The sequence below is a fragment of the Ursus arctos genome, unplaced genomic scaffold, assembly GCF_023065955.2.
Source record: "Ursus arctos isolate Adak ecotype North America unplaced genomic scaffold, UrsArc2.0 scaffold_13, whole genome shotgun sequence".
NCBI classification, from domain to species: Eukaryota; Metazoa; Chordata; class Mammalia; order Carnivora; family Ursidae; genus Ursus; species Ursus arctos.
This window is the reverse complement of record NW_026622797.1, coordinates 70,167,867-70,193,926: the sequence shown is the minus strand read 5'-3', so window position 1 is coordinate 70,193,926 and position 26,060 is coordinate 70,167,867.

Here is a 26,060-nt window from a genome sequence, read left to right as displayed (position 1 = left end):
CTGGTATCCGGGCTCCTAGGGGCGCCGCCGGTCATTCAGGCGGGAGAAGGGGCAGGGCCCCTCCGAGCCCCTGTCCTCCTTAGAAGGTCCCTGCGCCAAACCTGTGGGCCCTCGCTCCGCTCTCCAGCGCCCTCCCTTCCGGCTGCCCCCCCTCGCCCCCCCCCCGCTCCCACACCGCTGGTGGATCCTGCCTGCCGGCCTCCTGGGGGCTAATCCTAACCCTTCTTCTGCCCCCGTGGGGCCACTCCCCAGGGTCCTGGCACCGCACCGCCGGGGATTTGGGACCGGAGACCGAGCACTGGACTTTACCAGCAGCCCCCCGCCATCTGGGCCGCTAGGGGCGCCGCCGGTAATTCAGGCAGGAGAACGTGCAGGGCCCTCTGAGCCCCTGACCTCCTTAGAAGGCCAAAGCACCAAAACCTGTGGGCTTACGGTCCCGCTCGCCAGCTCTTTCCCCTCGGTCCGCCCCACCACGAGCCACACAGCAAGGGGATTGGGCCTGAAGGCCTCCTGGGAGCTAACCCAAACCCTAGGTGGGTCCCCGAAGGTCCCATCCCAATGGGCTTGGCGCCGCAACGCCAGGGATTGAGAACCCCCGTGTCGCCGTGCCGAACTCAACCTGCCGTCATGCCGCCAACCGGGACACTAAGGGCGCCGCCGGTCATTAAGGGGGGTGAACGAGTAGGGCCCTCGGAGCCCCCGGGGAGCTTCGAAGGCCCCCTGCGAAAAACACTTGGGCCCACGCTCTGCTCTCCAGCGCCCTCCCCTCCGACCGCACCCCACCTCGCCCCCCCCCCCCGCTCCCACACCGCCGGTGGATCCTGCCTGCCGGCCTCCTGGGGGCTAATCCTAACCCTAGGTGGGCCCCCGAGGGGCCCCTCCCAATGGTCCTGGCACCGCAACTCCGGGCATTGGGGAACCCCGAGCCCCAGGGCAAGAGTAAAACTGCTGCCCCTACACCACCTGGGCCACTAGGGGCGCTGCCGCTTATTCAGGGCTGGAGAATGGGCAGGGCCCTCTGAGTCCCTGGCGACCTTTGATGGCCCCCAGCCCCAAAGCGCTTGGGCCCACTTTCCCACTAGTCAGCGCCCTCACCTCAACCGGCCCCTCCGCTGGAAAGACCGCAGGTGGATAGGACCTGCCGGCCACCTGGGGGTAACCTTAACCCTAGGGCGGTCCCCAAGGGGCCCCTCCCAAGGGGTCTTGCGGGGCCATGCCTGGAATCCTGGACGTCCTAGCACCAGCCCGGACTCACCCTGCAGCCCCCTGGTATCCGGGCTCCTAGGGGCGCCGCCGGTCATTCAGGCGGGAGAACGGGCAGGGCACTCCGAGCCCCCGCCGACCTTCATGGCCACCCCGCCCCAAAGCGCTTGGGCCCACTTTCCCACTAGTCAGCGCCCTCACTTCACCCCGCCCCTCCGCTGGAAACACAGCAGGCGGATCGGACCTGCCGGCCTTCTGGGGGCTAACCCTAAATCTAGGTCGGTCTGCGAGCGGCCCGTCCCAAGGGGCCTTGCGCAGCCACGCCAGGGATCCTGGACGTCCTAACCCCAGGGCTGGAGTCACCCTGCAGCCCCCTGGCATCCGGGCTCCTAGGGGCGCCGCCTGTCATTCAGGCGGGAGAAGGGGCAGGGCCCTCCTAGCCCCCGACCTCCTTAGAAGGCCCCCACGCCAAAACCTGTGGGCCCACCGTCCCGCTCGCCAGCTCCCTCCCCTCGGTCCTTCCCACCAGGAGCCACACAGCCAGGGGATTTGGCCTGAAGGCCTCCTGGGGGCTAAAAAAATCCCTAGGTGGGTCCTCGAGGTGCCCATCCCAAGGGGCTTGGCGCCCCAACGCCTGGGATTGGGAACATCCAAACCCCAGCGCTGGACTCACCCTGCAGCCCCCCGCCACACGGGCCTCTAGGGGCGCCGCCTGTCATTCAGTGGGGGCAATGGGTAGGGCCCTCCGAGCCCCCGGGGAACTTCGAAGGCCCCCTGCGCCAAAATACTTGGGCCCACGCTCCGCTCTCCAGCGCCCTCCCCTCCGACCGCCCCCCCACCCCCCCAACCCCGCTAGCCACACCTCCTGCGGATCATGCCTGCCGGCCTCCTGGGGGCTAATCCTAACCCTTGTTCGGCCCCCGAGGGTCCCCTCCCAAGGGGCCTGGCACCGCAACGCCGGGGATTGGGTCACCGGAGACCCTGCGCTGGACTCACCCTTCACCCCAGCGCTGGACTCACCCTTCGCCCACCGCCACCCAGGCCATTATTGGCGCCGCCTGTCATTCAGTTCGGGAGAACGTGCAGGGCACTCCGAGCCCCTGACGACTTTTGAAGGCCCCCCACGCGAAAATGCTTGGGCCCACGCTCCCAGTCCTCAGCGCCCTCAGCTCGGCCTGCCCCTCCGCTCGCCGCACATCCAGCAGATCGGGCTTGCGGGACTCCTGGGGGCTAACCCTAAGTCTAGGTGGGCTCCTGAGGGGCCCCACCCAAAGGGCCTGGCGCCCCAACGGCAGGGATTGGGGACCAGAGACCGAGCGCCAGACTTTACCCGCAGCCCCCCGCCAGCTGGGCCGCTAGGGGCGCTGCCGGTCATTCAGGTGGGAGAAGGGGCAGGGCCCTCTGAGCCCCCGCCGACCTTCTATGGCCCCCCCTCCCCAAAGCGCTTGGGTCCACTTTCCCACTAGTCAGCGCCCTCACTTCACCCTGCCCCTCCGCTGGAAACACAGCAGGCGGATCGGACCTGCCGGCCTTCTGGGGGCTAACCCTAACCCTAGGTCGGTCTGCGAGCGGCCCGTCCCAAGGGGCCTTGCGCAGCCACGCCGGGGATCCTGGACGTCCTAGCCCCAGGGCCAGACACACCCTGCAGCCCCCGCCACCTGGGCCGCTAGGGGCGCCGCCTGTCATACAGGCGGGAGAAGGGGCAGGGCGCTCCTCATCCCAGAGGATCTTCGAAGGCCCCCACGCCAAAACCTGTGGGCCCACGTTCCCACTCGTCAGCGCCCTCACCTCAACCCGCCCCTCCGCTCGCAACACAGCAGGCGGATTGGACCTGCCGGCCTCCTGGGGGCTAACCTGAACCCTAGGTTGGTCCCCGAGGGGCCCCTCCCAAGGGGTTTTGCGACCCAACGCCAGGGATTGGGAACCACTGAACCCCAGCGGTGGAATCACCCTGCAGCCCACCGCCACTCCGGCCGCTAGGGGCGCCGCGGGTCATTCAGGCGGGAGAAGGAGCAGGGCCCTCAGAGCCCCTGCCGACCTTGATGGCCCCCTGCCCCAAAGCGCTTGGGCCCACGTTCCCACTAGTCAGCGCCCTCACCTCAACCTGCCTCTCCGCTCGAAACACAGAAGGCGGATCGGACCTGCCGGCCTCCTGGGGGCTAACCGTAACCCTACGTCGGTCCCCGAGGGTCCCCTCCCAAGGGGACTTGCGCAGCCACGCCAGGGATCCTGGACGTCCTAGCCCCAGGGCCGGACACACCCTGCAGCCCCCGCCACCGGGGCCGCTAGGGTCGCCGCCGGTCATTCAGGCGGGAGAAGGGGCAGGGCCCTCGGAGCCCCCGACCTCCTTAGAAGGCCCACGCGCCAAAACCTGTGGGCCTACGGTCCCGCTCGCCAGCTCCAACCCCTCGGTCCGCCCCACCGCGAGCCACACAGCAAGGGGATTGGGCCTGAAGGCCTCCTGGGGGCTAACCCAAACACTAGGTGGGTCCCCGAAGGTCCCATCCCAAGGGGCTTGGCGCCGCAACGCCGGGGATTGGGAACCTCCAAACCCCAGCGCTGGACTCACCCTGCAGCCCCCCGCCACCCGGGTCGCTTCAGGCAACGCCGGTCATTCAGGGCGGGAGAACAGGTAGGGCCCTCCGTGCCCCCAGCAAGCTTCGAAGGCCCACTGCGCCAAAACACTTGGGCCCATGTACCCAGTCTGCAGCGCCCTCCCCTCGGCCCGCCCCCTGCTCGCCACACCGCCCGTGGATCCTGCCTGCCGGTGTCCTGGGGGTAATCCTAACCCTAGGTGGGCCCCAGAGGGGCCCCTCCCAAGGGTCCTGGCACCGCAACTCCGGGCATTGGGGACCCCCGAGCCCCAGGGCAAGAGTAAAACTGCTGCCCCTACACCACCTGGGCCACTAGGGGCGCTGCCGCTTATTCAGGGCTGGAGAATGGGCAGGGCCCTCTGAGTCCCTGGCGACCTTTGATGGCCCCCAGCCCCAAAGCGCTTGGGCCCACTTTCCCACTAGTCAGCGCCCTCACCTCAACCGGCCCCTCCGCTGGAAAGACAGCAGGTGGATCGGACCTGCCGGCCACCTGGGGGTAACCTTAACCCTAGGGCGGTCCCCAAGGGGCCCCTCCCAAGGGGTCTTGCGGGGCCATGCCTGGAATCCTGGACGTCCTAGCACCAGCCCGGACTCACCCTGCAGCCCCCTGGTATCCGGGCTCCTAGGGGCGCCGCCGGTCATTCAGGCGGGAGAAGGGGCAGGGCCCTCCGAGCCCCTGTACTCCTTAGAAGGTCCCTGCGCCAAACCTGTGGGCCCACGCTCCGCTCTCCAGGGCCCTCCCTTCCGGCTGCCCCCCCATCTCTCCCCCCCCCCCGCTCCCACACCGCCGGTGGATCCTGCCTGCCGGCCTCCTGGGGGCTAATCCTAACCCTTGTTCTGCCCCCATGGGGCCACTCCCAAGGGTCCTGGCACCGCACCGCCGGGGATTGGGGACCGGAGACCGAGCACTGGACTTTACCAGCAGCCCCCCGCCATCTGGGCCGCTAGGGGCGCCGCCGGTAATTCAGGCGGGAGAAGGTGCAGGGCCCTCTGAGCCCCTGACCTCCTTAGAAGGCCAAAGCACCAAAACCTGTGGGCTTACGGTCCCGCTCGCCAGCTCTTTCCCCTCGGTCCGCCCCACCACGAGCCACACAGCAAGGGGATTGGGCCTGAAGGCCTCCTGGGAGCTAACCCAAACCCTAGGTGGGTCCCCGAAGGTCCCATCCCAATGGGCTTGGCGCCGCAACGCCAGGGATTGAGAACCCTCGTGTCGCAGTGCCGAACTCAACCTGCCGTCATGCCGCCACCCGGGCCGCTAAGGGCGCCGCCGGTCATTAAGGGGGGTGAACGAGTAGGGCCCTCGGAGCCCCCGGGGAGCTTCGAAGGCCCTCTGCGAAAAACACTTGGGCCCACGCTCTGCTCTCCAGCGCCCTCCCCTCCGACCGCACCCCACCTCGCCCCCCCCCCGCTCGCCACACCCCCGGTGGATCCTGCTTACCGGCCTCCTGGGGGCTAATCCTAACCCTTGATTGGCCCCCGAGGGGCCCCTCCCAAGGGTCCTGGCACCACAACGCCGGGGATTGGGGACCTGAGACCGAGCACCGGACTTTACCAGCAGCCCACCGCCACCCGGGCCGCTATGGGCATCGCCGGTCATTCAGGCAGGAGGGGGGCAGGGCCCTCGGAGCCCCCGACCTCCTTAGAAGACCCATGCGCCAAAACCTGTGGGCCTACGGTCCCGCTCGCCAGCTCCTTCCCCTCGGTCCGCCCCACCGCGAGCCACACAGCAAGGGGATTGGGCCTGAAGGCCTCATGGGGGCTAATGCAAACCCTAGGTGGGTCCCCGAAGGTCCCATCCCAAGGGGCTTGGTGCCGCAACGCCGGGGATTGGGAACCTCCAAACCCCAGCGCTGGACTCACCCTGCAGCCCCCTGCCACCCGGGTCGCTTCAGGCGCCGCCGGTCATTCAGGGCGGGAGAACAGGTAGGGCCCTCCGAGCCCCCAGCAAGCTTCAAAGGCCCACTGCGCCAAAACACTTGGGCCCATGCACCCCCACTGCAGCGCCCTCCCCTCGGCCCGCCCCCTGCTCGCCACACCGCCCGTGGATCCTGCCTGCCGGTGTCCTGGGGGTAATCCTAACCCTAGGTGGGCCCCCGAGGGGCCCCTCCCAAGGGTCCTGGCACCGCAACTCCGGGCATTGGGGACCCCCGAGCCCCAGGGCAAGAGTAAAATTGCTGCCCCTACACCACCTGGGCCACTAGGGGCGCTGCCGCTTATTCAGGGCTGGAGAATGGGCAGGGCCCTCTGAGTCCCTGGCGACCTTTGATGGCCCCCAGCCCCAAAGCGCTTGGGCCCACTTTCCCACTAGTCAGCGCCCTCACCTCAACCGGCCCCTCCGCTGGAAAGACAGCAGGTGGATCGGACCTGCCGGCCACTTGGGGGTAACCTTAACCCTAGGGCGGTCCCCAAGGGGCCCCTCCCAAGGGGTCTTGCGGGGCCATGCCTGGAATCCTGGACGTCCAACACCAGCCCGGACTCACCCTGCAGCCCCCTGGTGTCCGGGCTCCTAGGGGCGCCGCCAGTCATTCAGGCGGGAGAAGGGGCAGGGCCCTCCGAGCCCCTGTCCTCCTTAGAAGGTCCCTGCGCCAAACCTGTGGGCCCACGCTCCGCTCTCCAGCGCCCTCCCCTCAGGCCGCACCCCCGCCTCATCTCCCCCCCCCCCCGCTCCCACACCGCAGGTGGATCCTGCCTGCCGGCCTCCTGGGGGCTAATCCTAACCCTTGTTCGGCCCCCGAGGGGCCCCTCCCAAGGGGCCTGGCACCGCAACGCCGGGTTTGGGTCGCCCGAGCCCCAGCGCTGGACTCACCCTTCGCCCCAGCGCTGGACTCACCATTCGTCCAACCGCCACGCAGGTCATTATTGGCGCCACCGGTCATTCAGTTCGGGAGAACGTGCAGGGCACTCCGAGCCCCTGACGACATTTGAAGGTTCCCCGCGCCAAAACGCTTGGGCCCACGCTCCCAGTCCTCAGCGCCCTCAGCTCGGCCTGCCTCTCAGCTCGCCGCACATCCAGGAGATCGGGCTTGCGGGACTCCTTGGGGCTAACCCTAACTCTAGGTGGGCATCTGAGGGGCCCCACCCAAGGGGCCTGGCGCCCCAACGCCAGGGATTGGGGACCCGAGACCGAGCGCCAGTCTTTACCCGCAACCCCCCGCCAACTGGGCCGCTAGGGGCACCGCCGGTCATTCAGGCGGGAGAAGGGGCAGGGCCCTCAGAGCACCTGCCGACCTTTGATGGCCCCCTGCCCCAAAGCGCTTGGGCCCACGTTCCCACTAGTCAGCGCCCTCACCTCAACCTGCCTCTCTGCTCGAAACACAGCAGGCGGATCGGACCTGCCGGCCTCCTGGGGGCTAACCGTAACCCTACGTCGGTCCACGAGGGGTCCCTCCCAAAGGGACTTGCGCAGCCACGTCGGGGATCCTGGACGTCCTAGCCCCAGGGCCGGACACACCCTGCAGCCCCCGCCACCGGGGCCGCTAGGGTCGCCGCCGGTCATTCAGGCGGGAGAAGGGGCAGGGCCCTCCTAGTCCCTGAGGATCTTCGAAGGCCCCCACGCCAAAACCTGTGGGCCCACGGTCCCGCTCCCAGCCCCGACCACTCGGCCCGCCCCACCGCGCGCCACACAGCCAGGGCATTGGGCCTGAAGGCCTCCTGGGGGCTAACGCAAACCCTAGGTGGGTCCCCAAGGGGCCCATCCCTAGGAGCATGGTGCCCCAACGCCGGGGATTCGGAACCGCCAAACCCCAGCGCTGGACTCACCCTGCAGCCCCCCGCCACCCGGGTCGCTTCAGGCGCCGCCCGTCATTCAGGGCGCGAGAACAGGTAGGGCCCTCCGAGCTCCCGGCAAGCTTCAAAGTCCCCCTGCGCCAAAACACTTGGGCCCACGCTCCCGCTCTGCAGCGCCCTCTCCTCGACCCGCCCACTGCTCGCCACACCGCCAGTGGTCCTGCCTGCCGGTGTCCTGGGGGTTATCCTAACCCTAGGTGGGCCCCAGAGGGGCCCCTCCCAAGGGTCCTGGCACCGCAACTCCGGGCATTGGGGTTCCCCGAGCCCCAGGGCAAGACTAACACTGCTGCCCCTCCACCACCTGGGCCACTAGGGGCGCTGCCGCTCATTCAGGGCTGGAGAATGGGCAGGGCCCTCTGAGTCCCCGCCGACCTTCAATGGCCCCCCGCCCCAAACCGCTTGGGCCCACTTTCCCACTAGTCAGCGCCCTCACCTCAACCGGCCCCTCCGCTGGAAAGACAGCAGGCGGATCGGACCTGCAGGCCACCTGGGGGTAACCTTAACCCTAGGGCGGTCCCCAAGGGGCCCCTCCCCAGGGGCTTTGCGCGGCCATGCCAGGGATCCTGGACGTCCTAGCCCCAGCCCGGACTCACCATGCAGCCCCCTGGCATCCGGGCTCCTAGGGACGCCGCCGGTCATTCAGGCGGGAGAAGGGGCAGGGCCCTCCGAGCCCCCGACCTCCTTAGAAGGTCCCTGCGCCAAAACCTGTGGGCCCACGGTCCCGCTCGCCAGCTCCCTCCCCTCGGTCCGCCCCACCGCGAGCCACACAGCCAGGGGATTGGGCCTGAAGGCCTCCAGGGGGCTAACCCAAACCCTAGGTGGGTCCCCGAGGGGCCCATCCCAAGGGGCTTGGCGACCCAACGCCGGGGATTGGGAACCTCCAAACCCCAGCGCTGGACTCACCCTGCAGCCCCCCGCCACCCGGGCCGCTAGGGGCGCCGCCGGTCATTCAGGGGGGGAGTTGGGTAGGGCCCTCTGAGCCCCCGGGGAGCTTCGAAGGCCCCCTGCGCCAAAACACTTGGGCCCACGCTCCGCTCTCCAGCGCCCTCCCCTCCGGCCGCACCCCCGCCTCGTCCCCCCACCCCCCCCACCCCCGCTCGCCACACCGCCTGTGGATCCTGCCTGCCGGCCTCCTGGGGGCTAATCCTAACCCTTGTTCGGCCCCCGAGGGGCCCCTCCCAAGGGGCCTGGCACCGCAACGCCGGGGATTGGGTCGCCCGAGCCCCAGCGCTGGACTCACCCTTCGCCCCAGCGCTGGACTCACCATTCGCCCAAGCGCCACGCAGGTCATTATTGGCGCCGCCGGTCATTCAGTTCGGGAGAACGTGCAGGGCACTCCGAGCCCCTGACGACATTTGAAGGCCCCCCGCGCCAAAACGCTTGGGCCCACGCTCCCAGTCCTCAGCGCCCTCAGCTCGGCCTGCCCCTCCGCTCGCCGCACATCCAGCAGATCGGGCTTGCGGGACTCCTGGGGGCTAACCCTAACTCTAGGTGGGCTCCTGAGGGGCCCCACCCAAGGGGCCTGGCGCCCCAACGCCAGGGATTGGGGACCCGAGACCGAGCGCCAGACTTTACCCGCAGCCCCCCGCCACCTGGGCCGCTAGGGGCACCGCCGGTCATTCAGGCGGGAGAAGGGGCAGGGCCCTCAGAGCCCCTGCCGACCTTTGATGGCCCCCCCGCCCCAAAGCGCTTGGGCCCACGTTCCCACTAGTCAGCGCCCTCACCTCAACCTGCCTCTCCGCTCGAAACACAGCAGGCGGATCGCACCTGCCGGCCTCCTGGGGGCTAACCGTAACCCTACGTCGGTCCCCGAGGGGCCCCTCCCAAGGGGACTTGCGCAGCCACGCCGGGGATCCTGGACGTCCTAGCCCCAGGGCCGGACACACCCTGCAGCCCCCGCCACCGGGGCCGCTAGGGTCGCCGCCGGTCATTCAGGCGGGAGAAGGGGCAGGGCCCTCCTAGTCCCTGAGGATCTTCGAAGGCCCCCACGCCAAAACCTGTGGGCCCACGGTCCCGCTCCCAGCTCCGACCCCTCGGCCCGCCCCACCGCGCGCCACACAGCCAGGGGATTGGGCCAGAAGGCCTCCTGGGGGCTAACGCAAACCCTAGGTGGGTCCCCAAGGGGCCCATCCCTAGGAGCTTGGCGCCCCAACGCCGGGAATTGGGAACCTCCAAACCCCAGCGCTGGACTCACCCTGCAGCCCCCCGCCACCCGGGTCGCTTCAGGCGCCGCCGGTCATTCAGGGCGGGAGAAGAGGTAGGGCCCTCCGAGCCCCCGGCAAGCTTCAAAGGCCCCCTGCGCCAAAACACTTGGGCCCACGCTCCCACTCCCGCTCTGCAGCGCCCTCCCCTCGGCCCGCCCCCTGCTCGCCACACCGCCGGTGGTCCTGCCTGCCGGTGTCCTGGGGGTTATCCTAACCCTAGGTGGGCCCCAGAGGGGCCCCTCCCAAGGGTCCTGGCACCGCAACTCTGGGCATTGGGGTCCCCCGAGCCCCAGGGCAAGACTAACACTGCTGCCCATCCACCACCTGGGCCACTAGGGGCGCTGCCGCTCATTCAGGGCTGGAGAATGGGCAGGGCCCGCTGAGTCCCCGCCGACCTTCGATGGCCCCCCGCCCCAAAGCGCTTGGGCCCACTTTCCCACTAGTCAGCGCCCTCACCTCAACCGGCCCCTCCGCTGGAAAGAGAGCAGGCGGATCGGACGTGCCGGCCACCTGGGGGTAACCTTAACCCTAGGGCGGTCCCCGAGGGGCCCCTCCCAAGGGGCCTTGCGCGGCCATGCCGGGGATCCTGGACGTCCTAGCCCCAGCCCGGACTCACCCTGCAGCCCCCTGGCATCCGGGCTCCTCGGGGCGCCGCCGGTCATTCAGGCGGGAGAAGGGGCAGGGCCCTCCGAGCCCCCGACCTCCTTAGAAGGTCCCTGCGCCAAAACCTGTGGGCCCACGGTCCCGCTCGCCAGCTCCCTCCCCTCGGTCCGCCCCACCGCGAGCCACACAGCCAGGGGATTGGGCCTGAAGGCCTCCAGGGGGCTAACCCAAACCCTAGGTGGGTCCCCGAGGGGCCCATCCCAAGGGGCTTGGCGACCCAACGCCGGGGATTGGGAACCTCCAAACCCCAGCGCTGGACTCACCCTGCAGCCCCCCGCCACCCGGGCCGCTAGGGGCGCCGCCGGTCATTCAGGGGGGGAGTTGGGTAGGGCCCTCTGAGCCCCCGGGGAGCTTCGAAGGCCCCCTGCGCCAAAACACTTGGGCCCACGCTCCGCTCTCCAGCGCCCTCCCCTCCGGCCGCACCCCCGCCTCGTCCCCCCACCCCCCCCACCCCCGCTCGCCACACCGCCTGTGGATCCTGCCTGCCGGCCTCCTGGGGGCTAATCCTAACCCTTGTTCGGCCCCCGAGGGGCCCCTCCCAAGGGGCCTGGCACCGCAACGCCGGGGATTGGGTCGCCCGAGCCCCAGCGCTGGACTCACCCTTCGCCCCAGCGCTGGACTCACCATTCGCCCAAGCGCCACGCAGGTCATTATTGGCGCCGCCGGTCATTCAGTTCGGGAGAACGTGCAGGGCACTCCGAGCCCCTGACGACATTTGAAGGCCCCCCGCGCCAAAACGCTTGGGCCCACGCTCCCAGTCCTCAGCGCCCTCAGCTCGGCCTGCCCCTCCGCTCGCCGCACATCCAGCAGATCGGGCTTGCGGGACTCCTGGGGGCTAACCCTAACTCTAGGTGGGCTCCTGAGGGGCCCCACCCAAGGGGCCTGGCGCCCCAACGCCAGGGATTGGGGACCCGAGACCGAGCGCCAGACTTTACCCGCAGCCCCCCGCCACCTGGGCCGCTAGGGGCACCGCCGGTCATTCAGGCGGGAGAAGGGGCAGGGCCCTCAGAGCCCCTGCCGACCTTTGATGGCCCCCCCGCCCCAAAGCGCTTGGGCCCACGTTCCCACTAGTCAGCGCCCTCACCTCAACCTGCCTCTCCGCTCGAAACACAGCAGGCGGATCGCACCTGCCGGCCTCCTGGGGGCTAACCGTAACCCTACGTCGGTCCCCGAGGGGCCCCTCCCAAGGGGACTTGCGCAGCCACGCCGGGGATCCTGGACGTCCTAGCCCCAGGGCCGGACACACCCTGCAGCCCCCGCCACCGGGGCCGCTAGGGTCGCCGCCGGTCATTCAGGCGGGAGAAGGGGCAGGGCCCTCCTAGTCCCTGAGGATCTTCGAAGGCCCCCACGCCAAAACCTGTGGGCCCACGGTCCCGCTCCCAGCTCCGACCCCTCGGCCCGCCCCACCGCGCGCCACACAGCCAGGGGATTGGGCCAGAAGGCCTCCTGGGGGCTAACGCAAACCCTAGGTGGGTCCCCAAGGGGCCCATCCCTAGGAGCTTGGCGCCCCAACGCCGGGAATTGGGAACCTCCAAACCCCAGCGCTGGACTCACCCTGCAGCCCCCCGCCACCCGGGTCGCTTCAGGCGCCGCCGGTCATTCAGGGCGGGAGAAGAGGTAGGGCCCTCCGAGCCCCCGGCAAGCTTCAAAGGCCCCCTGCGCCAAAACACTTGGGCCCACGCTCCCACTCCCGCTCTGCAGCGCCCTCCCCTCGGCCCGCCCCCTGCTCGCCACACCGCCGGTGGTCCTGCCTGCCGGTGTCCTGGGGGTTATCCTAACCCTAGGTGGGCCCCAGAGGGGCCCCTCCCAAGGGTCCTGGCACCGCAACTCCGGGCATTGGGGTCCCCCGAGCCCCAGGGCAAGACTAACACTGCTGCCCATCCACCACCTGGGCCACTAGGGGCGCTGCCGCTCATTCAGGGCTGGAGAATGGGCAGGGCCCGCTGAGTCCCCGCCGACCTTCGATGGCCCCCCGCCCCAAAGCGCTTGGGCCCACTTTCCCACTAGTCAGCGCCCTCACCTCAACCGGCCCCTCCGCTGGAAAGAGAGCAGGCGGATCGGACGTGCCGGCCACCTGGGGGTAACCTTAACCCTAGGGCGGTCCCCGAGGGGCCCCTCCCAAGGGGCCTTGCGCGGCCATGCCGGGGATCCTGGACGTCCTAGCCCCAGCCCGGACTCACCCTGCAGCCCCCTGGCATCCGGGCTCCTCGGGGCGCCGCCGGTCATTCAGGCGGGAGAAGGGGCAGGGCCCTCCGAGCCCCCGACCTCCTTAGAAGGTCCCTGCGCCAAAACCTGTGGGCCCACGGTCCCGCTCGCCAGCTCCCTCCCCTCGGTCCGCCCCACCGCGAGCCACACAGCCAGGGGATTGGGCCTGAAGGCCTCCAGGGGGCTAACCCAAACCCTAGGTGGGTCCCCGAGGGGCCCATCCCAAGGGGCTTGGCGACCCAACGCCGGGGATTGGGAACCTCCAAACCCCAGCGCTGGACTCACCCTGCAGCCCCCCGCCACCCGGGCCGCTAGGGGCGCCGCCGGTCATTCAGGGGGGGAGTTGGGTAGGGCCCTCTGAGCCCCCGGGGAGCTTCGAAGGCCCCCTGCGCCAAAACACTTGGGCCCACGCTCCGCTCTCCAGCGCCCTCCCCTCCGGCCGCACCCCCGCCTCGTCCCCCCACCCCCCCCACCCCCGCTCGCCACACCGCCTGTGGATCCTGCCTGCCGGCCTCCTGGGGGCTAATCCTAACCCTTGTTCGGCCCCCGAGGGGCCCCTCCCAAGGGGCCTGGCACCGCAACGCCGGGGATTGGGTCGCCCGAGCCCCAGCGCTGGACTCACCCTTCGCCCCAGCGCTGGACTCACCATTCGCCCAAGCGCCACGCAGGTCATTATTGGCGCCGCCGGTCATTCAGTTCGGGAGAACGTGCAGGGCACTCCGAGCCCCTGACGACATTTGAAGGCCCCCCGCGCCAAAACGCTTGGGCCCACGCTCCCAGTCCTCAGCGCCCTCAGCTCGGCCTGCCCCTCCGCTCGCCGCACATCCAGCAGATCGGGCTTGCGGGACTCCTGGGGGCTAACCCTAACTCTAGGTGGGCTCCTGAGGGGCCCCACCCAAGGGGCCTGGCGCCCCAACGCCAGGGATTGGGGACCCGAGACCGAGCGCCAGACTTTACCCGCAGCCCCCCGCCACCTGGGCCGCTAGGGGCACCGCCGGTCATTCAGGCGGGAGAAGGGGCAGGGCCCTCAGAGCCCCTGCCGACCTTTGATGGCCCCCCCGCCCCAAAGCGCTTGGGCCCACGTTCCCACTAGTCAGCGCCCTCACCTCAACCTGCCTCTCCGCTCGAAACACAGCAGGCGGATCGCACCTGCCGGCCTCCTGGGGGCTAACCGTAACCCTACGTCGGTCCCCGAGGGGCCCCTCCCAAGGGGACTTGCGCAGCCACGCCGGGGATCCTGGACGTCCTAGCCCCAGGGCCGGACACACCCTGCAGCCCCCGCCACCGGGGCCGCTAGGGTCGCCGCCGGTCATTCAGGCGGGAGAAGGGGCAGGGCCCTCCTAGTCCCTGAGGATCTTCGAAGGCCCCCACGCCAAAACCTGTGGGCCCACGGTCCCGCTCCCAGCTCCGACCCCTCGGCCCGCCCCACCGCGCGCCACACAGCCAGGGGATTGGGCCAGAAGGCCTCCTGGGGGCTAACGCAAACCCTAGGTGGGTCCCCAAGGGGCCCATCCCTAGGAGCTTGGCGCCCCAACGCCGGGAATTGGGAACCTCCAAACCCCAGCGCTGGACTCACCCTGCAGCCCCCCGCCACCCGGGTCGCTTCAGGCGCCGCCGGTCATTCAGGGCGGGAGAAGAGGTAGGGCCCTCCGAGCCCCCGGCAAGCTTCAAAGGCCCCCTGCGCCAAAACACTTGGGCCCACGCTCCCACTCCCGCTCTGCAGCGCCCTCCCCTCGGCCCGCCCCCTGCTCGCCACACCGCCGGTGGTCCTGCCTGCCGGTGTCCTGGGGGTTATCCTAACCCTAGGTGGGCCCCAGAGGGGCCCCTCCCAAGGGTCCTGGCACCGCAACTCTGGGCATTGGGGTCCCCCGAGCCCCAGGGCAAGACTAACACTGCTGCCCATCCACCACCTGGGCCACTAGGGGCGCTGCCGCTCATTCAGGGCTGGAGAATGGGCAGGGCCCGCTGAGTCCCCGCCGACCTTCGATGGCCCCCCGCCCCAAAGCGCTTGGGCCCACTTTCCCACTAGTCAGCGCCCTCACCTCAACCGGCCCCTCCGCTGGAAAGAGAGCAGGCGGATCGGACGTGCCGGCCACCTGGGGGTAACCTTAACCCTAGGGCGGTCCCCGAGGGGCCCCTCCCAAGGGGCCTTGCGCGGCCATGCCGGGGATCCTGGACGTCCTAGCCCCAGCCCGGACTCACCCTGCAGCCCCCTGGCATCCGGGCTCCTCGGGGCGCCGCCGGTCATTCAGGCGGGAGAAGGGGCAGGGCCCTCCGAGCCCCCGACCTCCTTAGAAGGTCCCTGCGCCAAAACCTGTGGGCCCACGGTCCCGCTCGCCAGCTCCCTCCCCTCGGTCCGCCCCACCGCGAGCCACACAGCCAGGGGATTGGGCCTGAAGGCCTCCAGGGGGCTAACCCAAACCCTAGGTGGGTCCCCGAGGGGCCCATCCCAAGGGGCTTGGCGACCCAACGCCGGGGATTGGGAACCTCCAAACCCCAGCGCTGGACTCACCCTGCAGCCCCCCGCCACCCGGGCCGCTAGGGGCGCCGCCGGTCATTCAGGGGGGGAGTTGGGTAGGGCCCTCTGAGCCCCCGGGGAGCTTCGAAGGCCCCCTGCGCCAAAACACTTGGGCCCACGCTCCGCTCTCCAGCGCCCTCCCCTCCGGCCGCACCCCCGCCTCGTCCCCCCACCCCCCCCACCCCCGCTCGCCACACCGCCTGTGGATCCTGCCTGCCGGCCTCCTGGGGGCTAATCCTAACCCTTGTTCGGCCCCCGAGGGGCCCCTCCCAAGGGGCCTGGCACCGCAACGCCGGGGATTGGGTCGCCCGAGCCCCAGCGCTGGACTCACCCTTCGCCCCAGCGCTGGACTCACCATTCGCCCAAGCGCCACGCAGGTCATTATTGGCGCCGCCGGTCATTCAGTTCGGGAGAACGTGCAGGGCACTCCGAGCCCCTGACGACATTTGAAGGCCCCCCGCGCCAAAACGCTTGGGCCCACGCTCCCAGTCCTCAGCGCCCTCAGCTCGGCCTGCCCCTCCGCTCGCCGCACATCCAGCAGATCGGGCTTGCGGGACTCCTGGGGGCTAACCCTAACTCTAGGTGGGCTCCTGAGGGGCCCCACCCAAGGGGCCTGGCGCCCCAACGCCAGGGATTGGGGACCCGAGACCGAGCGCCAGACTTTACCCGCAGCCCCCCGCCACCTGGGCCGCTAGGGGCACCGCCGGTCATTCAGGCGGGAGAAGGGGCAGGGCCCTCAGAGCCCCTGCCGACCTTTGATGGCCCCCCCGCCCCAAAGCGCTTGGGCCCACGTTCCCACTAGTCAGCGCCCTCACCTCAACCTGCCTCTCCGCTCGAAACACAGCAGGCGGATCGCACCTGCCGGCCTCCTGGGGGCTAACCGTAACCCTACGTCGGTCCCCGAGGGGCCCCTCCCAAGGGGACTTGCGCAGCCACGCCGGGGATCCTGGACGTCCTAGCCCCAGGGCCGGACACACCCTGCAGCCCCCGCCACCGGGGCCGCTAGGGTCGCCGCCGGTCATTCAGGCGGGAGAAGGGGCAGGGCCCTCCTAGTCCCTGAGGATCTTCGAAGGCCCCCACGCCAAAACCTGTGGGCCCACGGTCCCGCTCCCAGCTCCGACCCCTCGGCCCGCCCCACCGCGCGCCACACAGCCAGGGGATTGGGCCAGAAGGCCTCCTGGGGGCTAACGCAAACCCTAGGTGGGTCCCCAAGGGGCCCATCCCTAGGAGCTTGGCGCCCCAACGCCGGGAATTGGGAACCTCCAAACCCCAGCGCTGGACTCACCCTGCAGCCCCCCGCCACCCGGGTCGCTTCAGGCGCCGCCGGTCATTCAGGGCGGGAGAAGAGGTAGGGCCCTCCGAGCCCCCGGCAAGCTTCAAAGGCCCCCTGCGCCAAAACACTTGGGCCCACGCTCCCACTCCCGCTCTGCAGCGCCCTCCCCTCGGCCCGCCCCCTGCTCGCCACACCGCCGGTGGTCCTGCCTGCCGGTGTCCTGGGGGTTATCCTAACCCTAGGTGGGCCCCAGAGGGGCCCCTCCCAAGGGTCCTGGCACCGCAACTCTGGGCATTGGGGTCCCCCGAGCCCCAGGGCAAGACTAACACTGCTGCCCATCCACCACCTGGGCCACTAGGGGCGCTGCCGCTCATTCAGGGCTGGAGAATGGGCAGGGCCCGCTGAGTCCCCGCCGACCTTCGATGGCCCCCCGCCCCAAAGCGCTTGGGCCCACTTTCCCACTAGTCAGCGCCCTCACCTCAACCGGCCCCTCCGCTGGAAAGAGAGCAGGCGGATCGGACGTGCCGGCCACCTGGGGGTAACCTTAACCCTAGGGCGGTCCCCGAGGGGCCCCTCCCAAGGGGCCTTGCGCGGCCATGCCGGGGATCCTGGACGTCCTAGCCCCAGCCCGGACTCACCCTGCAGCCCCCTGGCATCCGGGCTCCTCGGGGCGCCGCCGGTCATTCAGGCGGGAGAAGGGGCAGGGCCCTCCGAGCCCCCGACCTCCTTAGAAGGTCCCTGCGCCAAAACCTGTGGGCCCACGGTCCCGCTCGCCAGCTCCCTCCCCTCGGTCCGCCCCACCGCGAGCCACACAGCCAGGGGATTGGGCCTGAAGGCCTCCAGGGGGCTAACCCAAACCCTAGGTGGGTCCCCGAGGGGCCCATCCCAAGGGGCTTGGCGACCCAACGCCGGGGATTGGGAACCTCCAAACCCCAGCGCTGGACTCACCCTGCAGCCCCCCGCCACCCGGGCCGCTAGGGGCGCCGCCGGTCATTCAGGGGGGGAGTTGGGTAGGGCCCTCTGAGCCCCCGGGGAGCTTCGAAGGCCCCCTGCGCCAAAACACTTGGGCCCACGCTCCGCTCTCCAGCGCCCTCCCCTCCGGCCGCACCCCCGCCTCGTCCCCCCACCCCCCCCACCCCCGCTCGCCACACCGCCTGTGGATCCTGCCTGCCGGCCTCCTGGGGGCTAATCCTAACCCTTGTTCGGCCCCCGAGGGGCCCCTCCCAAGGGGCCTGGCACCGCAACGCCGGGGATTGGGTCGCCCGAGCCCCAGCGCTGGACTCACCCTTCGCCCCAGCGCTGGACTCACCATTCGCCCAAGCGCCACGCAGGTCATTATTGGCGCCGCCGGTCATTCAGTTCGGGAGAACGTGCAGGGCACTCCGAGCCCCTGACGACATTTGAAGGCCCCCCGCGCCAAAACGCTTGGGCCCACGCTCCCAGTCCTCAGCGCCCTCAGCTCGGCCTGCCCCTCCGCTCGCCGCACATCCAGCAGATCGGGCTTGCGGGACTCCTGGGGGCTAACCCTAACTCTAGGTGGGCTCCTGAGGGGCCCCACCCAAGGGGCCTGGCGCCCCAACGCCAGGGATTGGGGACCCGAGACCGAGCGCCAGACTTTACCCGCAGCCCCCCGCCACCTGGGCCGCTAGGGGCACCGCCGGTCATTCAGGCGGGAGAAGGGGCAGGGCCCTCAGAGCCCCTGCCGACCTTTGATGGCCCCCCCGCCCCAAAGCGCTTGGGCCCACGTTCCCACTAGTCAGCGCCCTCACCTCAACCTGCCTCTCCGCTCGAAACACAGCAGGCGGATCGCACCTGCCGGCCTCCTGGGGGCTAACCGTAACCCTACGTCGGTCCCCGAGGGGCCCCTCCCAAGGGGACTTGCGCAGCCACGCCGGGGATCCTGGACGTCCTAGCCCCAGGGCCGGACACACCCTGCAGCCCCCGCCACCGGGGCCGCTAGGGTCGCCGCCGGTCATTCAGGCGGGAGAAGGGGCAGGGCCCTCCTAGTCCCTGAGGATCTTCGAAGGCCCCCACGCCAAAACCTGTGGGCCCACGGTCCCGCTCCCAGCTCCGACCCCTCGGCCCGCCCCACCGCGCGCCACACAGCCAGGGGATTGGGCCAGAAGGCCTCCTGGGGGCTAACGCAAACCCTAGGTGGGTCCCCAAGGGGCCCATCCCTAGGAGCTTGGCGCCCCAACGCCGGGAATTGGGAACCTCCAAACCCCAGCGCTGGACTCACCCTGCAGCCCCCCGCCACCCGGGTCGCTTCAGGCGCCGCCGGTCATTCAGGGCGGGAGAAGAGGTAGGGCCCTCCGAGCCCCCGGCAAGCTTCAAAGGCCCCCTGCGCCAAAACACTTGGGCCCACGCTCCCACTCCCGCTCTGCAGCGCCCTCCCCTCGGCCCGCCCCCTGCTCGCCACACCGCCGGTGGTCCTGCCTGCCGGTGTCCTGGGGGTTATCCTAACCCTAGGTGGGCCCCAGAGGGGCCCCTCCCAAGGGTCCTGGCACCGCAACTCCGGGCATTGGGGTCCCCCGAGCCCCAGGGCAAGACTAACACTGCTGCCCATCCACCACCTGGGCCACTAGGGGCGCTGCCGCTCATTCAGGGCTGGAGAATGGGCAGGGCCCGCTGAGTCCCCGCCGACCTTCGATGGCCCCCCGCCCCAAAGCGCTTGGGCCCACTTTCCCACTAGTCAGCGCCCTCACCTCAACCGGCCCCTCCGCTGGAAAGAGAGCAGGCGGATCGGACGTGCCGGCCACCTGGGGGTAACCTTAACCCTAGGGCGGTCCCCGAGGGGCCCCTCCCAAGGGGCCTTGCGCGGCCATGCCGGGGATCCTGGACGTCCTAGCCCCAGCCCGGACTCACCCTGCAGCCCCCTGGCATCCGGGCTCCTCGGGGCGCCGCCGGTCATTCAGGCGGGAGAAGGGGCAGGGCCCTCCGAGCCCCCGACCTCCTTAGAAGGTCCCTGCGCCAAAACCTGTGGGCCCACGGTCCCGCTCGCCAGCTCCCTCCCCTCGGTCCGCCCCACCGCGAGCCACACAGCCAGGGGATTGGGCCTGAAGGCCTCCAGGGGGCTAACCCAAACCCTAGGTGGGTCCCCGAGGGGCCCATCCCAAGGGGCTTGGCGACCCAACGCCGGGGATTGGGAACCTCCAAACCCCAGCGCTGGACTCACCCTGCAGCCCCCCGCCACCCGGGCCGCTAGGGGCGCCGCCGGTCATTCAGGGGGGGAGTTGGGTAGGGCCCTCTGAGCCCCCGGGGAGCTTCGAAGGCCCCCTGCGCCAAAACACTTGGGCCCACGCTCCGCTCTCCAGCGCCCTCCCCTCCGGCCGCACCCCCGCCTCGTCCCCCCACCCCCCCCACCCCCGCTCGCCACACCGCCTGTGGATCCTGCCTGCCGGCCTCCTGGGGGCTAATCCTAACCCTTGTTCGGCCCCCGAGGGGCCCCTCCCAAGGGGCCTGGCACCGCAACGCCGGGGATTGGGTCGCCCGAGCCCCAGCGCTGGACTCACCCTTCGCCCCAGCGCTGGACTCACCATTCGCCCAAGCGCCACGCAGGTCATTATTGGCGCCGCCGGTCATTCAGTTCGGGAGAACGTGCAGGGCACTCCGAGCCCCTGACGACATTTGAAGGCCCCCCGCGCCAAAACGCTTGGGCCCACGCTCCCAGTCCTCAGCGCCCTCAGCTCGGCCTGCCCCTCCGCTCGCCGCACATCCAGCAGATCGGGCTTGCGGGACTCCTGGGGGCTAACCCTAACTCTAGGTGGGCTCCTGAGGGGCCCCACCCAAGGGGCCTGGCGCCCCAACGCCAGGGATTGGGGACCCGAGACCGAGCGCCAGACTTTACCCGCAGCCCCCCGCCACCTGGGCCGCTAGGGGCACCGCCGGTCATTCAGGCGGGAGAAGGGGCAGGGCCCTCAGAGCCCCTGCCGACCTTTGATGGCCCCCCCGCCCCAAAGCGCTTGGGCCCACGTTCCCACTAGTCAGCGCCCTCACCTCAACCTGCCTCTCCGCTCGAAACACAGCAGGCGGATCGCACCTGCCGGCCTCCTGGGGGCTAACCGTAACCCTACGTCGGTCCCCGAGGGGCCCCTCCCAAGGGGACTTGCGCAGCCACGCCGGGGATCCTGGACGTCCTAGCCCCAGGGCCGGACACACCCTGCAGCCCCCGCCACCGGGGCCGCTAGGGTCGCCGCCGGTCATTCAGGCGGGAGAAGGGGCAGGGCCCTCCTAGTCCCTGAGGATCTTCGAAGGCCCCCACGCCAAAACCTGTGGGCCCACGGTCCCGCTCCCAGCTCCGACCCCTCGGCCCGCCCCACCGCGCGCCACACAGCCAGGGGATTGGGCCAGAAGGCCTCCTGGGGGCTAACGCAAACCCTAGGTGGGTCCCCAAGGGGCCCATCCCTAGGAGCTTGGCGCCCCAACGCCGGGAATTGGGAACCTCCAAACCCCAGCGCTGGACTCACCCTGCAGCCCCCCGCCACCCGGGTCGCTTCAGGCGCCGCCGGTCATTCAGGGCGGGAGAAGAGGTAGGGCCCTCCGAGCCCCCGGCAAGCTTCAAAGGCCCCCTGCGCCAAAACACTTGGGCCCACGCTCCCACTCCCGCTCTGCAGCGCCCTCCCCTCGGCCCGCCCCCTGCTCGCCACACCGCCGGTGGTCCTGCCTGCCGGTGTCCTGGGGGTTATCCTAACCCTAGGTGGGCCCCAGAGGGGCCCCTCCCAAGGGTCCTGGCACTGCAACTCTGGGCATTGGGGTCCCCCGAGCCCCAGGGCAAGACTAACACTGCTGCCCATCCACCACCTGGGCCACTAGGGGCGCTGCCGCTCATTCAGGGCTGGAGAATGGGCAGGGCCCGCTGAGTCCCCGCCGACCTTCGATGGCCCCCCGCCCCAAAGCGCTTGGGCCCACTTTCCCACTAGTCAGCGCCCTCACCTCAACCGGCCCCTCCGCTGGAAAGAGAGCAGGCGGATCGGACGTGCCGGCCACCTGGGGGTAACCTTAACCCTAGGGCGGTCCCCGAGGGGCCCCTCCCAAGGGGCCTTGCGCGGCCATGCCGGGGATCCTGGACGTCCTAGCCCCAGCCCGGACTCACCCTGCAGCCCCCTGGCATCCGGGCTCCTCGGGGCGCCGCCGGTCATTCAGGCGGGAGAAGGGGCAGGGCCCTCCGAGCCCCCGACCTCCTTAGAAGGTCCCTGCGCCAAAACCTGTGGGCCCACGGTCCCGCTCGCCAGCTCCCTCCCCTCGGTCCGCCCCACCGCGAGCCACACAGCCAGGGGATTGGGCCTGAAGGCCTCCAGGGGGCTAACCCAAACCCTAGGTGGGTCCCCGAGGGGCCCATCCCAAGGGGCTTGGCGACCCAACGCCGGGGATTGGGAACCTCCAAACCCCAGCGCTGGACTCACCCTGCAGCCCCCCGCCACCCGGGCCGCTAGGGGCGCCGCCGGTCATTCAGGGGGGGAGTTGGGTAGGGCCCTCTGAGCCCCCGGGGAGCTTCGAAGGCCCCCTGCGCCAAAACACTTGGGCCCACGCTCCGCTCTCCAGCGCCCTCCCCTCCGGCCGCACCCCCGCCTCGTCCCCCCACCCCCCCCACCCCCGCTCGCCACACCGCCTGTGGATCCTGCCTGCCGGCCTCCTGGGGGCTAATCCTAACCCTTGTTCGGCCCCCGAGGGGCCCCTCCCAAGGGGCCTGGCACCGCAACGCCGGGGATTGGGTCGCCCGAGCCCCAGCGCTGGACTCACCCTTCGCCCCAGCGCTGGACTCACCATTCGCCCAAGCGCCACGCAGGTCATTATTGGCGCCGCCGGTCATTCAGTTCGGGAGAACGTGCAGGGCACTCCGAGCCCCTGACGACATTTGAAGGCCCCCCGCGCCAAAACGCTTGGGCCCACGCTCCCAGTCCTCAGCGCCCTCAGCTCGGCCTGCCCCTCCGCTCGCCGCACATCCAGCAGATCGGGCTTGCGGGACTCCTGGGGGCTAACCCTAACTCTAGGTGGGCTCCTGAGGGGCCCCACCCAAGGGGCCTGGCGCCCCAACGCCAGGGATTGGGGACCCGAGACCGAGCGCCAGACTTTACCCGCAGCCCCCCGCCACCTGGGCCGCTAGGGGCACCGCCGGTCATTCAGGCGGGAGAAGGGGCAGGGCCCTCAGAGCCCCTGCCGACCTTTGATGGCCCCCCCGCCCCAAAGCGCTTGGGCCCACGTTCCCACTAGTCAGCGCCCTCACCTCAACCTGCCTCTCCGCTCGAAACACAGCAGGCGGATCGCACCTGCCGGCCTCCTGGGGGCTAACCGTAACCCTACGTCGGTCCCCGAGGGGCCCCTCCCAAGGGGACTTGCGCAGCCACGCCGGGGATCCTGGACGTCCTAGCCCCAGGGCCGGACACACCCTGCAGCCCCCGCCACCGGGGCCGCTAGGGTCGCCGCCGGTCATTCAGGCGGGAGAAGGGGCAGGGCCCTCCTAGTCCCTGAGGATCTTCGAAGGCCCCCACGCCAAAACCTGTGGGCCCACGGTCCCGCTCCCAGCTCCGACCCCTCGGCCCGCCCCACCGCGCGCCACACAGCCAGGGGATTGGGCCAGAAGGCCTCCTGGGGGCTAACGCAAACCCTAGGTGGGTCCCCAAGGGGCCCATCCCTAGGAGCTTGGCGCCCCAACGCCGGGAATTGGGAACCTCCAAACCCCAGCGCTGGACTCACCCTGCAGCCCCCCGCCACCCGGGTCGCTTCAGGCGCCGCCGGTCATTCAGGGCGGGAGAAGAGGTAGGGCCCTCCGAGCCCCCGGCAAGCTTCAAAGGCCCCCTGCGCCAAAACACTTGGGCCCACGCTCCCACTCCCGCTCTGCAGCGCCCTCCCCTCGGCCCGCCCCCTGCCCGCCACACCGCCGGTGGTCCTGCCTGCCGGTGTCCTGGGGGTTATCCTAACCCTAGGTGGGCCCCAGAGGGGCCCCTCCCAAGGGTCCTGGCACCGCAACTCCGGGCATTGGGGTCCCCCGAGCCCCAGGGCAAGACTAACACTGCTGCCCATCCACCACCTGGGCCACTAGGGGCGCTGCCGCTCATTCAGGGCTGGAGAATGGGCAGGGCCCGCTGAGTCCCCGCCGACCTTCGATGGCCCCCCGCCCCAAAGCGCTTGGGCCCACTTTCCCACTAGTCAGCGCCCTCACCTCAACCGGCCCCTCCGCTGGAAAGAGAGCAGGCGGATCGGACGTGCCGGCCACCTGGGGGTAACCTTAACCCTAGGGCGGTCCCCGAGGGGCCCCTCCCAAGGGGCCTTGCGCGGCCATGCCGGGGATCCTGGACGTCCTAGCCCCAGCCCGGACTCACCCTGCAGCCCCCTGGCATCCGGGCTCCTCGGGGCGCCGCCGGTCATTCAGGCGGGAGAAGGGGCAGGGCCCTCCGAGCCCCCGACCTCCTTAGAAGGTCCCTGCGCCAAAACCTGTGGGCCCACGGTCCCGCTCGCCAGCTCCCTCCCCTCGGTCCGCCCCACCGCGAGCCACACAGCCAGGGGATTGGGCCTGAAGGCCTCCAGGGGGCTAACCCAAACCCTAGGTGGGTCCCCGAGGGGCCCATCCCAAGGGGCTTGGCGACCCAACGCCGGGGATTGGGAACCTCCAAACCCCAGCGCTGGACTCACCCTGCAGCCCCCCGCCACCCGGGCCGCTAGGGGCGCCGCCGGTCATTCAGGGGGGGAGTTGGGTAGGGCCCTCTGAGCCCCCGGGGAGCTTCGAAGGCCCCCTGCGCCAAAACACTTGGGCCCACGCTCTGCTCTCCAGCGCCCTCCCCTCCGGCCGCACCCCCGCCTCGTCCCCCCACCCCCCCCACCCCCGCTCGCCACACCGCCTGTGGATCCTGCCTGCCGGCCTCCTGGGGGCTAATCCTAACCCTTGTTCGGCCCCCGAGGGGCCCCTCCCAAGGGGCCTGGCACCGCAACGCCGGGGATTGGGTCGCCCGAGCCCCAGCGCTGGACTCACCCTTCGCCCCAGCGCTGGACTCACCATTCGCCCAAGCGCCACGCAGGTCATTATTGGCGCCGCCGGTCATTCAGTTCGGGAGAACGTGCAGGGCACTCCGAGCCCCTGACGACATTTGAAGGCCCCCCGCGCCAAAACGCTTGGGCCCACGCTCCCAGTCCTCAGCGCCCTCAGCTCGGCCTGCCCCTCCGCTCGCCGCACATCCAGCAGATCGGGCTTGCGGGACTCCTGGGGGCTAACCCTAACTCTAGGTGGGCTCCTGAGGGGCCCCACCCAAGGGGCCTGGCGCCCCAACGCCAGGGATTGGGGACCCGAGACCGAGCGCCAGACTTTACCCGCAGCCCCCCGCCACCTGGGCCGCTAGGGGCACCGCCGGTCATTCAGGCGGGAGAAGGGGCAGGGCCCTCAGAGCCCCTGCCGACCTTTGATGGCCCCCCCCGCCCCAAAGCGCTTGGGCCCACGTTCCCACTAGTCAGCGCCCTCACCTCAACCTGCCTCTCCGCTCGAAACACAGCAGGCGGATCGCACCTGCCGGCCTCCTGGGGGCTAACCGTAACCCTACGTCGGTCCCCGAGGGGCCCCTCCCAAGGGGACTTGCGCAGCCACGCCGGGGATCCTGGACGTCCTAGCCCCAGGGCCGGACACACCCTGCAGCCCCCGCCACCGGGGCCGCTAGGGTCGCCGCCGGTCATTCAGGCGGGAGAAGGGGCAGGGCCCTCCTAGTCCCTGAGGATCTTCGAAGGCCCCCACGCCAAAACCTGTGGGCCCACGGTCCCGCTCCCAGCTCCGACCCCTCGGCCCGCCCCACCGCGCGCCACACAGCCAGGGGATTGGGCCAGAAGGCCTCCTGGGGGCTAACGCAAACCCTAGGTGGGTCCCCAAGGGGCCCATCCCTAGGAGCTTGGCGCCCCAACGCCGGGAATTGGGAACCTCCAAACCCCAGCGCTGGACTCACCCTGCAGCCCCCCGCCACCCGGGTCGCTTCAGGCGCCGCCGGTCATTCAGGGCGGGAGAAGAGGTAGGGCCCTCCGAGCCCCCGGCAAGCTTCAAAGGCCCCCTGCGCCAAAACACTTGGGCCCACGCTCCCACTCCCGCTCTGCAGCGCCCTCCCCTCGGCCCGCCCCCTGCTCGCCACACCGCCCGTGGTCCTGCCTGCGGTGTCCTGGGGGTTATCCTAACCCTAGGTGGGCCCCAGAGGGGCCCCTCCCAAGGGTCCTGGCACCGCAACTCCGGGCATTGGGGTCCCCCGAGCCCCAGGGCAAGACTAACACTGCTGCCCATCCACCACCTGGGCCACTAGGGGCGCTGCCGCTCATTCAGGGCTGGAGAATGGGCAGGGCCCGCTGCGTCCCCGCCGACCTTCGATGGCCCCCCGCCCCAAAGCGCTTGGGCCCACTTTCCCACTAGTCAGCGCCCTCACCTCAACCGGCCCCTCCGCTGGAAAGAGAGCAGGCGGATCGGACGTGCCGGCCACCTGGGGGTAACCTTAACCCTAGGGCGGTCCCCGAGGGGCCCCTCCCAAGGGGCCTTGCGCGGCCATGCCGGGGATCCTGGACGTCCTAGCCCCAGCCCGGACTCACCCTGCAGCCCCCTGGCATCCGGGCTCCTCGGGGCGCCGCCGGTCATTCAGGCGGGAGAAGGGGCAGGG